This window comes from Lagenorhynchus albirostris, chromosome 2 (genome assembly GCF_949774975.1).
Source record: "Lagenorhynchus albirostris chromosome 2, mLagAlb1.1, whole genome shotgun sequence".
Lineage (NCBI taxonomy): Eukaryota > Metazoa > Chordata > Mammalia > Artiodactyla > Delphinidae > Lagenorhynchus > Lagenorhynchus albirostris.
Genome location: NC_083096.1, coordinates 58,840,849 through 58,853,692, shown reverse-complemented (window position 1 = coordinate 58,853,692; position 12,844 = coordinate 58,840,849).

Below are 12,844 nucleotides of genomic sequence, written 5' to 3'. Positions count from 1 at the left end.
AAAATTTTACAAATTATCACTCATAGCTACATTACCTTAAAACCCCTACAGTACCTAATATTGCCAGATCACAATATCTATTAAAATTCAGTTTATATAATAAGCATTCTTGCAATATAAGCTCCTTGAGATCAGAGATTTTGCTTTGTTTACTTCTGTATCCTTAGAACAGCATCTGGCTCATAGTTGGCACTAAATAAATATTTGGAATTGAAAAAAATGCATACTTGAGCTTGAAACAATAACAACAACAAAAATCTAGAGGAAATGCCCAGAGGCCAGAAAGGAAGAACTGAAAACTAGATCAATAATGAGATAAACTGAAACTGGGCCTGAACTAGAGAAGCTGTCAGTCTATAGCAGGAACAGTACAAGATGAGCCTAGGCATTTTATTCTTGAAAGTAAGAAAATACTAATGGTATTGTGTCCAAAAGACAGTAGTCAATTTTGAGGTAATTTGCCTCACAAGGAATAATTACTGTGGTTGATTTAACACATAATAAAAATACAGGAGTCCATAATGATACTCAACGACACATAGAAAAACAGGAAAACAAAACCTCACTTTCATTGAAGGTAATGACTGCATCAAATTCTTACTCTGAAACTTGGTAATTAAAGGAAATAATTAAGCATTTAATCCAAGTCTTTTGGAAATAAACCATAATTTACCTCCTCTTAATGAGGGAAAGCTCTTTTTTTTTTTTTACAGAAAATTCCTGCTAGTACTGGAACAATATAATTATAGACAGTTACTATTTTGCAAGCCCCAAGAAGTAATGCACCTCATTGATTTATTATAAAATAATTTAAAATGTGGTAGAGTTTTACCCCACAGATTACTTGATAATTCTAAGTGGAAAAAATGTTACTTTACAATGGGGAGATCTGGCTATCAGCATTTTAAACAAGTAAACTAGGCATCATTAGTAGTCATAGTACCTGATAGTATATGCAATAGGAAGCACACAAGATCACCTATTAAGTATTCTTGCCAAAAATTAACCTGAATCTAACTGAACTGTCAGATCTGTAAAAAATTAATAAATGAAAATCTCAATTAAATAGAGTTGGGAAACAGAATGGGAAGCTCTCATGCCGTATGATGATAGCACAGCCCAACAGAAAGAAGAAAGACTCCTTTCCTGTCAAGTTCTCAGTCAGTGAAAAGTCATGGACTCTTTATTTACTATAGCCTTCCCAACTTCCTTTTCCTCTCTATAAAAGCATTGCCCTATGGGGCACTTGCAAGTGGTTCACTGCAATTGCAGACCCCAAATTACAATGCTCTGCTGAACCCAAATAAACACATCTTTGCTGGAGAAATGTGTGGCAGTCTATTTTTGTTTCAGGTCAACAGATCTCATGTGCAGAACTAAATAAAGAAGATAGCCCATAGAGTGGGGAACATACCCAATTGGATATCAAGATATATCATATCAGAATAATAATTACAAAGTATAGTATTGATATAGGGAGAGAACACAAGTGAGACAAAAAAGAGAACTAGACCCATGCACATGTGTAAACTTGAAATATGACAGAAGTGAATTTTCAGATCATTATGGGAACAATGTATTTTCAATAAATGTTTTTGAGACAATTGTTTATGCACGTGTAACAAATTAAATTGGATCCCTACCTCATGCCATGTGCAGAAGCTAATTCTACATTGAATAAACACTTAAGTGTAGAAGAGAAAACTTTAAAAACATTCAGAAGCAAATATAAATTATCTTTATGACATTCAGTTAAGGACAAATTTTAAAACAAAATACAGAAAGCACTAGAAATAAGATTGATAAATTCACTCCATTAAGATTAATAACTTCTAATTATTAACCATGATACCATAAAGTAAAAAAGATAAGTTAAAAAATGATGTGACCTATTTGTATCACATGAAAACTAACAAAGGATTAAATTGCCTGCTTCAAGATCCACTATGAATCAAAAAGGAAAAGACAAACAACCCAATGGGAAAATGGACAAAGAGAACAAATTAGTATTAGCAAGATAAACAAAACAAAACATGAAAAGATGTTCCATCTCAACAGTAATCAGGAAGATCTCAATTAAGACCATAAAAAGATACAATTTTACACTGACCACGGTGCAAAATTTAAGAATTCTAACAATACCAAATTCTGGTGAAAACGTGAAACCCTGGAAATGATTTAGTAAACATTTCAGGTGTGAGTGTTCATTGCAACTACCACTTGAGAATAAAATGTCTTCATTATCTTGTAAAGTTGAACGAGGATATTCTCTAAATTTCTGCAATTCTACCCCTAGTTATATAACTCAGAAAATTATAGCATATGTGCACAATGAGGTTTGTTCCAGAACTATCAGAGCAGTGTTGTGCATAATAGAAAAAGAAAATCTGAAAAACAACTCCAAAATATTTTTGCAGGAGAATGGATAAATATGTTTGAAATATTCACACAATACAATATTATGCAGCAGAGAAAGTTAATGAACTAGAACTATACAGACAACATGAATGAGTATTAGAAACATTATATTGAATGAAAGTAAATTGAAGATTACATACAGTGTTTTTTAAATTGTGGTATAATTTGCATACAATAAGATGCATTCTTCTTGGTGTGCAGTTATGCATTTTGACAAGTACACGAGTCATGTAACCATTACACAATCAAAATATTGAGCAATTCTGTCATCCCCCAAATTCCTCTCTGTTCCTTTGGAGTCATCCTGTTCCCCCAACATCAGGCTCTGATAAATACTGATGTTTTCTGTTCCTATCATTTCCCTTTTTCCAGAATGTCATCTAAATGTAAGCATATTTGATATAGCCTTTCGAGTCTGGTTTCTTTCTCTTAGCATTTGGGGGCCATCCATATTGTGTTTCATTAATTTATTCCTTTTTTACTGTCAGCTAGTGTTCCATTGTATGAATGTATCACAGTTTATTCATTTACCACATTTAGGTTGTTTCTAGTATTTGGGAACTGTGAATAAAGCCCCTCTAAATATTTACATACAGGTTTTTGTGTCAACTAAAGTTTTCTTTTCTCCTGAAAGCGAACACCTAAGAGTAGAATTGTTCAGTTATATAGCAAATGTGTGAATAACTCTGTGAAACTGCAAAACTGTTTTCCAAAGTGGTTGTGCTATTTTGCATTCCCACCAACAATGTATGACTTCAGCTGATACATATCCTCACCAGCACTTGGTATTATCAAGTTTTTAATTTGTTTGTTTAATCAAGTCATTCTAACAGGTGTGTAGAGATAGCTCATTTGATTTAAATTGTATTTCTGTGATGATTAATGGTATAAGCATATTTCATGTCCTTATTTACCATTTGTATATCATTTTGGGTGAAGTCTTTGTTCAAATATTTTGTTCATTTTTTATTTATGTTTTCACTAGCCTGACCAACCTGATCAGAGAGATAGCAACAGATACTAGATCTGAAAGATACATATCATTAAAACTGAAACAAGAAATAGAAAATGTTAAAACTCTGTATTTTTAAAAGAAATCAAAGACCTAATTACAGTTTTTCACACAAAGAATATTCCAAGCACAGCTTTACTGATTAGTTCTAAGAAATAAGTTCAATTTACATACTCATGCAGAAAATAAAGAATGAAGGAATATTTACCAACTCATATAAAAGGGTCAGCATTTTCCTGCCATCATATTCAGACAAATATCTTTAGTGAGCTTATATGTAACAATCTTTAAAAAAATACTAGTAAATTAAATCAGCAATATATAAAAAAAAAATACAACATTGTGACCAAATGGGGTTTAACTCAGAATGCAAGGTTAGTTTAACATAGGAAAATCCAGTAATTTACCACATTGCAAATATAAATGTGAATAACCGTATGATCATGTCAATAGAGGCAGAAAATGAATTTGACAGAATTCATGATTTAAAAACCTATTAGAAAACTAAGAGTAGAAGGTGACTTCCTCACTCTAATAAAGAATATCTGTTTATTTCTGGGCTGTCTCTTCTGTCCCATTTGTCTATGTGTCAGGAAGTAAGATGCCTCCAGGTATGCTATTCTTTCTCAAGATGGTTTTGGCTATTTGAGGACCATTTGGTTCCATATAAATTATAGGATTGTTTTTCCTACTTCTGTAAAATAAAATGCCATTGGAATTTCTATAGGATTAGATTGAATCTTTAAATAACTTTGGGTAGTGTGGAAAATTTGACAATATTAAATCTTCTAATCCATGAACATGGGTTGTCTTTCCATTGGTTTTTGTCTTCTTTATTCTCATTTATCAATGTTTTATAGTTTTCATTGTATATGGTTTTTACCTCAATGAAGTTTATTTCTCAATGATTTTTTTATAATATTGTGAATGGGATTGTTTTCTGAATTTCCTTTTTAGATAGTTTACTGTTAGAATACAGAAATACAACGGATTTTTGTATGTTGATTTTGTTTCTTGAAACTTTTTATTGAATCACTTATTCTAACAGATTTTTGTAGAATCTTTAGGGCTTTAAAAATATACAATCATGTCATCTGCAAACAGAAATAATTTTACTTCTTCCTTTCCTATTTAGATGCCTTTTATTTTTCTTGCCTAAATGATCTGATTAGTACTTCCAGTACTGTATTAAATAAAAGTGGCAAGAGTGGACATCCTTGTCTTGTTCATGATCTTAGAGTAAAAGCCTTCCATTTTCCACTGTTAGGTATGATGTTAGCAGTGGGCTTTCATAGGTGGCCTTAATTATGTTAATTTCCTTCTATTCCTAGTTGGATGAGCATTTGTATCATGAAAGGATTGAATTTTGTCAAATGATTTTTCTGCATCTATTCAGATGATCATATGATTGTCATCTTTCTATCAACGTGATGTATATTTATTGATCTGCATATATTGAACCATCCTTGCATCTAGGGATAGATCTCACTTGATCATGGTTGTATGGTCCTTTTCGTGTGCTTTTGAATTCAGTTTGCTAGTATTTTGTTGAGAATTTTTGCACCTATATTCATCAGGAGTCAGGCTGCATTGCTTTGGGAAACCTTCCTGTTAATATCAGTTTTCTCCTTCTGCAAAACTGTACCTCCTAGAAGCTTCTCTTAAGTTCCAGACTTAGTAAAGTGCTTTCTCTGTTCTCCTACTGCATTTACTGTACTTTATGGACATGATTTGTTTACGAGTGATGCAAAAGTTTTAAAATCACAGATTTAAAATTACATTTCCAGTCACAGTTCTTGACACATAGTGATAACTAACAAATGGTAGCTCCTGCTTTATCAGATATAATTACAGCTTTCAAGAAGCACATAAAGTACTCACCATGTATGTAAACAGATAACTTGACTGTCATATTGGCAATGTGAAACAAGTAGAATGTTGGCACAAAGAAGGAAATAATCCACTCATGGTGGATAGAAGCTTAGAGTAGGGCTCAAAAAGGATAAATAAAAAATTGCTTACCAGAGAAACATAATAGGGATATCCTTGGAAAGGGCAATAGTATACACACAATATATACACAATAGTATATACACAAACATATGAAATATCAGTATATATTTAGGTAAATGCAAGTAGTTGAGATAGTTAGGGAGCTAGGTTTGAGTAGGAGAGCAATGAAAAATAAATTTGGAAAATTCAGGAGGGGCAAAATTGTGGAAAGCCTGCTATAAGAGAGTGTGGTATTTGCATATTCTCTGCACACATTGAGAGCCATGAAAGCTTTTTTTTTTTTTTTTTTTTGCAGTATGCGGGCCTCTCACTGTTGTGGCCTCTCCCATTGTGGAGCACAGGCTCCGGACGCGCAGGCTCAGCAGCCATGGCTCATGGGCCCAGCTGCTCCGCAACATGTGGGATCCTCCCGGACTGGGGCACGAACCCGTGTCCCCTGCATCGGCAGGCAGACCCCCCAACCACTGTGCCACCAGGGAAGCCCCATGAAAGCATTTTAATATAGAAAAATTATATGTTGAAATTTATTATTTTAGCAGTATTAATTGTTCTATATTTTATCCACACAGCAACAGAGAACAGAGATGTAAGAACCACATTTTTTCTTCTCCATATATGCTGCTTTTAAATTTCAATGCTAATTTGCTTCAGAAGTTCACAGAAAATCGTTTCTTACCTTGTGACTGCCTTTGGGATATCATCAAATGGCCATCGTGGTCTGAAGAATCCACATCCACTGGCTATGAATGTGGTCATCTTCTCACTTTTCAAGTTAATTTGAGCTCACATTGCACATCTTAATGCAAAAGAGATTTAAGTTAAGAGGATCCTTTAAAATACATCCTCTTCTTGATGGTGGTAATCTCTGCATTCAACTAGTATGATGTAAGACAACAACTATGACATCATTCATTAGGTTTCTCCAAGGGTCAGAAGAGAGAGGGAGGTGGCCTACTAGGAAAATAATGAATCTCTGTGCTTTTTTTCTTCCCCATGTTCTCTTACAGCCTGAACTATACTTTGAGACAATAATTGTGTCAGCTATTTAAATACATGTCAACCTGATGATCCTTAAAGACATCTGTCGAATGAATATTATCCAGTATAAATAGAAGATGTATTTTGTCATACATGTACACACACATTCACGCACACACAAAAACACCTGTGTTTGTGAATTTGTAGTTGTATACGTACATGTTCAATTGGAAGTTCCGTGCTTTTGTGTGTGTGCTTTTAGAGATGTGCACATGACGTGGTGAGGGAAGAAGAGGATCTGAGTATATCCAGCCAGATCAGCTGTATTTATTAACCTAAACAAAATTTATGAGCAGGCATGACTTTAGACTTGAATATGCAAAAATGAATAGACATAGTTCCTGACTTGAAGAATTGTATCTACATGCAGTAGGGATACACAAAAAATGAAGAAATAAAATTCAAAGTAATACATTCTATGATAGAGCTATAATGCATCTCTATAGAAACTGAAGAGATGACTGTGGATTCAGACATTTAATCCTATTCTGCACAATACACTCATCCAAGAATTGAAGCTATGAGAAGAATAAGATACAGACCTTACCTTGAAGGAATTAAAAACTATGAATAGGCAATCAGAGGACAAGTAATTGGTGTTTCAGCCATATTTCCCACACATCTACATCCCACGTCAAGTTTTGTTTTGTTTTGTTTTTGTCCTGGATTATTTTAAACTGCTCTTACCTATTGATTTTTTCTATAAAGAATATGCTGCACCATATCTTTTCAATTTATTGCTTCAATTCCATAATCCCTCACTATGATAGAAGTTTCATTTGAGTTAGATATTTAAGTGAATCCAATCTCTCATTAAATACACATTTTTTAGTGCATATTATGTGTTCCAGGTACACTTCAGAGCTAAACTTGTAGTCTGGATGGATAAATTCAGGCAATGGCTATATTAATAATCAGACATCTCCTCTAAAGCCTTAATAGCAGAATTAGAAAATGTTTAGAGCATGACAACTACTGCTGCATACCTCTGCTAGAATGAGTTGAAAGCTATTTGGTCACCAAAGAGTGCTCTCTCCTCTTCACCTCTTTAACAAAGGTATTACCATAACATAAGTGTTTATGACATACCCTCTGGGTCACTAAGAACAGAACCAGAACTGCCAATTCATTCCAGATCAGTTCCTAGCAACTGCCAGTTAGCAATAACTTTGAAGTTGGGTAAGAGATGAATGTATTTCTTCCAGGGATGAAATATATGATGTTCCAACGAGTGATGTAACTCCATCCTTTTAAGTATGGGGCCGAAATTAAATCATATGTTATTTGACTGTTTAACTTTTCTTTCTTTTTCCTTCTCTTCCCCATCTTTCTCTTCTTTCCTTTTTTATCCCTTCTTTTCTTCTTTTCTTTTTTCTTTCTTTTTGTGTATAGACAGCACATGTGTCATAAAAATAATAGCATACTGGAAAAATAATTTTTTTCAGATTTGGAAAATTTCCTGCCAAATCGATATCTCTTTAATGTAATCATTACCGTATCAGGAGAGGAAGTAGATACAGATCAAAGACCCTGAGAAATGGTTGAAGTAGGGTCAGAATCTTTCCTGTGTGTTAGTGACAAAAAGGAATTGAAATTCATCTCATTTTAGTTCACAGTTCAATACCTTGTCCATATTGCTTTTTTTTTTAAGAGGTAGAGGTAAAAAATAAGATACTGCTACTCTAAGTTTGACAAATTGTAAAATATTTCTGTTAAATCAGTCCTCTTCCTGCCTTTCCCACTCATTGGCATGTGAACTTCTTTTTCTTTCCAAATGAGTCAGTTGAGAGAATGTCAACATTGCTGTAAGTAGAAGATGCTATCATGCCATCACAAAAGCAAAACAAAGTAAAAACAAAATAAACAAAATGCTGCTTTTCCACTTAGCAGCATTTGCTGTCCTTGGGATATGGTGATGTGTACTTCATTTTAAATGGTCTCTTCACTGAATTCTATCAAATACTCTCCCCCATAACCAAATGGACAGCTGGTGAAAATTCCTCCATCTGAACTAAGGAAGCATTAACAGCCTAAACATTTTTAACAAGATTGGTTTTATTTTACCTTATTAAAATATTTTCATGGCTCCCAGAATACCTTTCTTTTTTAGACATTGAGATGTTGGGCTAGGATTGATTCCAAGGTTATTCTGTTGCCAATACCTTTGAGTTCATAATATCATTAAAACTGAAGAAATATGAAAAGCCTGAAATGGAAAGTCAAATATAACTGAAGGAACACATACTCTTTCATTTTGCTGTTAAGTTTACTCAGAGCAAAGAAACAGCAAAACAGGCCATAGGAAGTGTTCAGTAAATAAGTTTTGAATGAATATCTATAGACAAAGAGGGAAATCACCAGATAAAATAAAATTACTGGTGCTTTTTCATAAAGTAGTAGGTTCTACATTTAACTGTTTGCATGTAGGCCACTAGAGTAAAGACTATACAGAAATTGGGGCGTTTGCATTTTTTTCTCTAATAGTATTCCTCATAGAGAGAGCAGTGGGCAAGAGGGAGGCTGGGTGATAGTCCTTTATTTATTTCTACCTCAGTATACATTTACTTTGTTTCTATTTTACTGGTTTCTGCTGGCCCAAGGATAAATCTATTTTATTGTACTAAAAAACTCTATATAGTGATATAGAAGGAAGGGCCCAGTTTTTAATCAGATTGTTGGTCTTTATAATGTTAACTTGTGTTAGTTCTTTGTATATTTTGGATATTAACCCCTTATCAGATGCATCATTGGCAAATATCTTCTCCTATTCAGTAGGTGGCCTCTTCATTTTGTTGATAGTTTCTTTGCTGTACAAAAGCTTTTTAGTTTGACATAGTCCCATTTTTAATTTTTGCTTTTGTTTCCCTTGCCTGAGGAGACATACTGAAAATATATAGCTAAGGCTGGTATCAAAGAACATACTGCCTGTGTTTTCTCCTAGGAATTTTATGGTTTCAGGCCTTACGTTTAGATATTTAATCTATTTTAAGTTTATTTTTGTATATGGTGTAAGAAAGTAGTCCAGTTTGATTCCCTTGCATGCGGCTGTCCAGTTCTCCAAACACCATTTATTGAAGAGGCTGTCTTTTCTCCATTGTATATTCTTCCTCCTTTGTTGTAGATTAATTGACCATAAAAGCTTAGGTTTATTTCTGGGCCCTCTATTATGTTCCATTGATCTTTGTGTCTGTTTTTGTGCCAGTACCATACTGTTTTGGCTACTATAGCTTTTACTATAGTTTGAAGTCCAGGAGTGTGATACCTCCGGCTTCGTTCTTCTTGCTCAAGATTGTGTTGGCTATTCGGTGTTTTTTTGTGTTTCCATACAAATTTTAGAATTATTTGTTCCAGTTCTGTGAAAAATATCATTGGTATTTTCATAGGAATTGCATTGAATGTGTAGATTGTTTTGGGAAATATAGTCATTTTAACAATATTAATTCTTCCAATCCATGAGCACAGTATATCTTTCCATTTGTGTTGTCTTCAGTTTCTTTCAACAGTGTCTTATAGTGTTCTGAGTACAGGTCTTTTGCCTCCTTGGTTAGATTTATTCCTAGGCATTTTATTCTTTTTTATGCAATTGTGAATGGGATTGTTTTTCTCTGATAGTTCATGGTTAATGTATAGAAATGCAGCACATTTCTGCATAGTAATTTTGTTTCCTGCAACTTTAATGAATTCATTTATTAGTTCCAGTAGTTTTTTGGTGGCATTTTTAGGATTTTCTATATATAGAATCATGTCATCTGCAAACAGTTGCAGTTTCTTTTTCAATTTGAATTTCTTTTATTTATTTATTTTTTTGTGTGCAATTGCTGTGGCTAGGACTTCCAATACTACATTGAATAAAAATGGCAAGTGTGGGCATCCTTGTCTTGTTCCTGATCTTAAAGAAAATGTTTTCAGCTTTTTACTGTTGAATATGATGTTAACTGTAAGCTTGTCATATATGGCCTTTATTAGGTTGAGGTATGTTCCCTCTACATCCACCTTGTTGAGAGTTTTTATCATAAATGAATGTTGATTTTGTCAGAACTTTTTCTGCATTTATTGAGATGATCGTATGATTTTTCTTCTTCAATTTTTTAATGAGGTGTGTCACATTGATTGATTTGTGCATATTAAACGATCCTTGCATCCCTGGGATAAATCCCATTTGATCATAGTGTATAATCCTTTTAATGTATTGTTGAATTTGGTTTGCTAATATTTCATTGAGAACTTTTGCATCTATATTCATCAGGGATTTGGGTCTGTACTTTTCTTTTTTGTGTGGTGTTTTTGTCTGATTTAGTATCAGAGTGATGCTGGCTTCGTAGAATGAGATCAGAAGTTTCCTTCCTCTGCAATGTTTTGGAATAGTTTGGGAAGGATAGGTGTTAACTCTTCTTTAAATGTTCGGTGAAATTCGCCTGTGAAGACATCTTGTCCTGTACTGTTGTTTGTTGGGAGTTTTAAAAAAATTATTGATTCAGTTTCATTACTGGTAAATGGTCTGTTCATATTTTCTATTTCTTCTTATTCAGTCTTGGGAGATTGTACATTTCTAGGAATTTGTCCATTTCTTCTAGGTTGTCAACCAGTCTTTATTCAGTGTCTTTTAGTCATTTTGGTTGTCTGAAGCTCATTGTCTAGTATATTCTTTAGGAAGTGCTCATGGGAACAATATTCCTTGAGGTCTTGCTTATTGATAATGGTTGTCTGTGCTTTTTATACTTGAAGTTCAGTATTACTGAATATAAAAGCCTTGGCTCACATTTTCTTTCCTTAACTCATTATTGACTGGGGGATTTTTACAGAAACTAATACGTGTGGCTGGCGATTTTTATTTTGGCTGGCCAAAAATTAATTCTGTTATTTCACTAACACTTTGCGGATTATTACATTCAATAGTTACACCTGACACACCTGTAAAGTCTTCTAATTTTGTGAAATGTTCTCTTCAATCCACTCTTCTGTAGAAGCAAAGGAGCATTCTCCAGCACCATGAATTTCATTTTCACTTTCCATATCAGAATCAATCACTAAGGTTTTTTGTCTTTTTGTTGGTCTAATAATCATATTGTCTGAATCAGAACTATATTCTGAAGAACTATCATCTTTTGAGACACTAGTATATGTTGCTCAGACAATCAGAAAATTCACTGAAAAATTCTTCTTCACTCAAAATTTCGCAATGCATCATTTTTGAAAATTTTGCATTTATAATATACACAAGGTATAGAGCAAAATGTGAATAACAACAATCATAAGTTGTATAATGAACCCTCGATCAATTTTAAGCTCTAACAACTTCCCCCTGGTGATGATAATTGTATCTCTCTCTAAAAACATATTGATAGGTCTCTGGTGAATAATGTGTTAAGTGTCTTAAGTATGTTACTTTATTTTCTTCTGGCATAAAGTGTTGCTGATTAGAAGTTTGTTAATGTAATTTTCTGTTCTTTATAAGTTACACATGTTTTTTGCATAAAAGGCCAAAATGTTTTTTCTTTTTTACAAGGTCTAGTAATTTTATTAGACTATGATTTGATGTTGGTTATTCTGCATGGATAATCAGTTATATGGTGTGCTCTTTCAATATGTAGTTTCACATCTTTTTAAAAAATATCAGCGGGTGGGGCTTCCCTAGTGGCGCAGTGGTTGAGAGTCCACCTGCTGATGCAGGGGACACGGGTTTGTGCCCCGGTCCGGGAAGATCTCACATCCCGTGGAGCAGCTGGGCCCGTGGGCCATGGCTGCTGAGCCTGCGCGTCCGGAGCCTGTGCTCCGCAACGGGAGAAGCCACAACAGTGAGAGGCCCATGTACCGCAAACAACAACAACAACAACAACAAATATCAGGAATACTTTCTTGAATTATAATTTAAAAAATTTGTTTTGCTCTTTTCCTTGGGTTTTCATCTTCAGGGACTCCTAATACTCATATATTGCAACTTCTTTGCCTATCTTAAATGTCATTTTCTCTTAAATTCATTTTATCACTCTTCATCTCATTATAATTTAATTTTTTCTTCTTTTGATTTTCTAATTTTAATTCTTTATTTGTTGCATTTATTTACTCATGTATTCTAGTATAGCTTACATTTTTAAAAGATTTTAAATTTCTAATTCTGTTTTGAATTGAATCACCTTATTTCTGACTTTTCTACTTTTGATTTATGTTATTTCATGTTCTATATCATTAATATAGATTGGGTTCTTCTGAAAGAATAATTTGCAGTTTTGATCTTTTTTTCTATCTTTCATGTCTTTCTGGTGTGATTTCATTGTGATTATATGGGATTTGACCTTGATACATTTTAAGTTGTTCATTTCTTATAAAATTATATTTGGAATGTTTAGAAAGTAGTAGATTTTT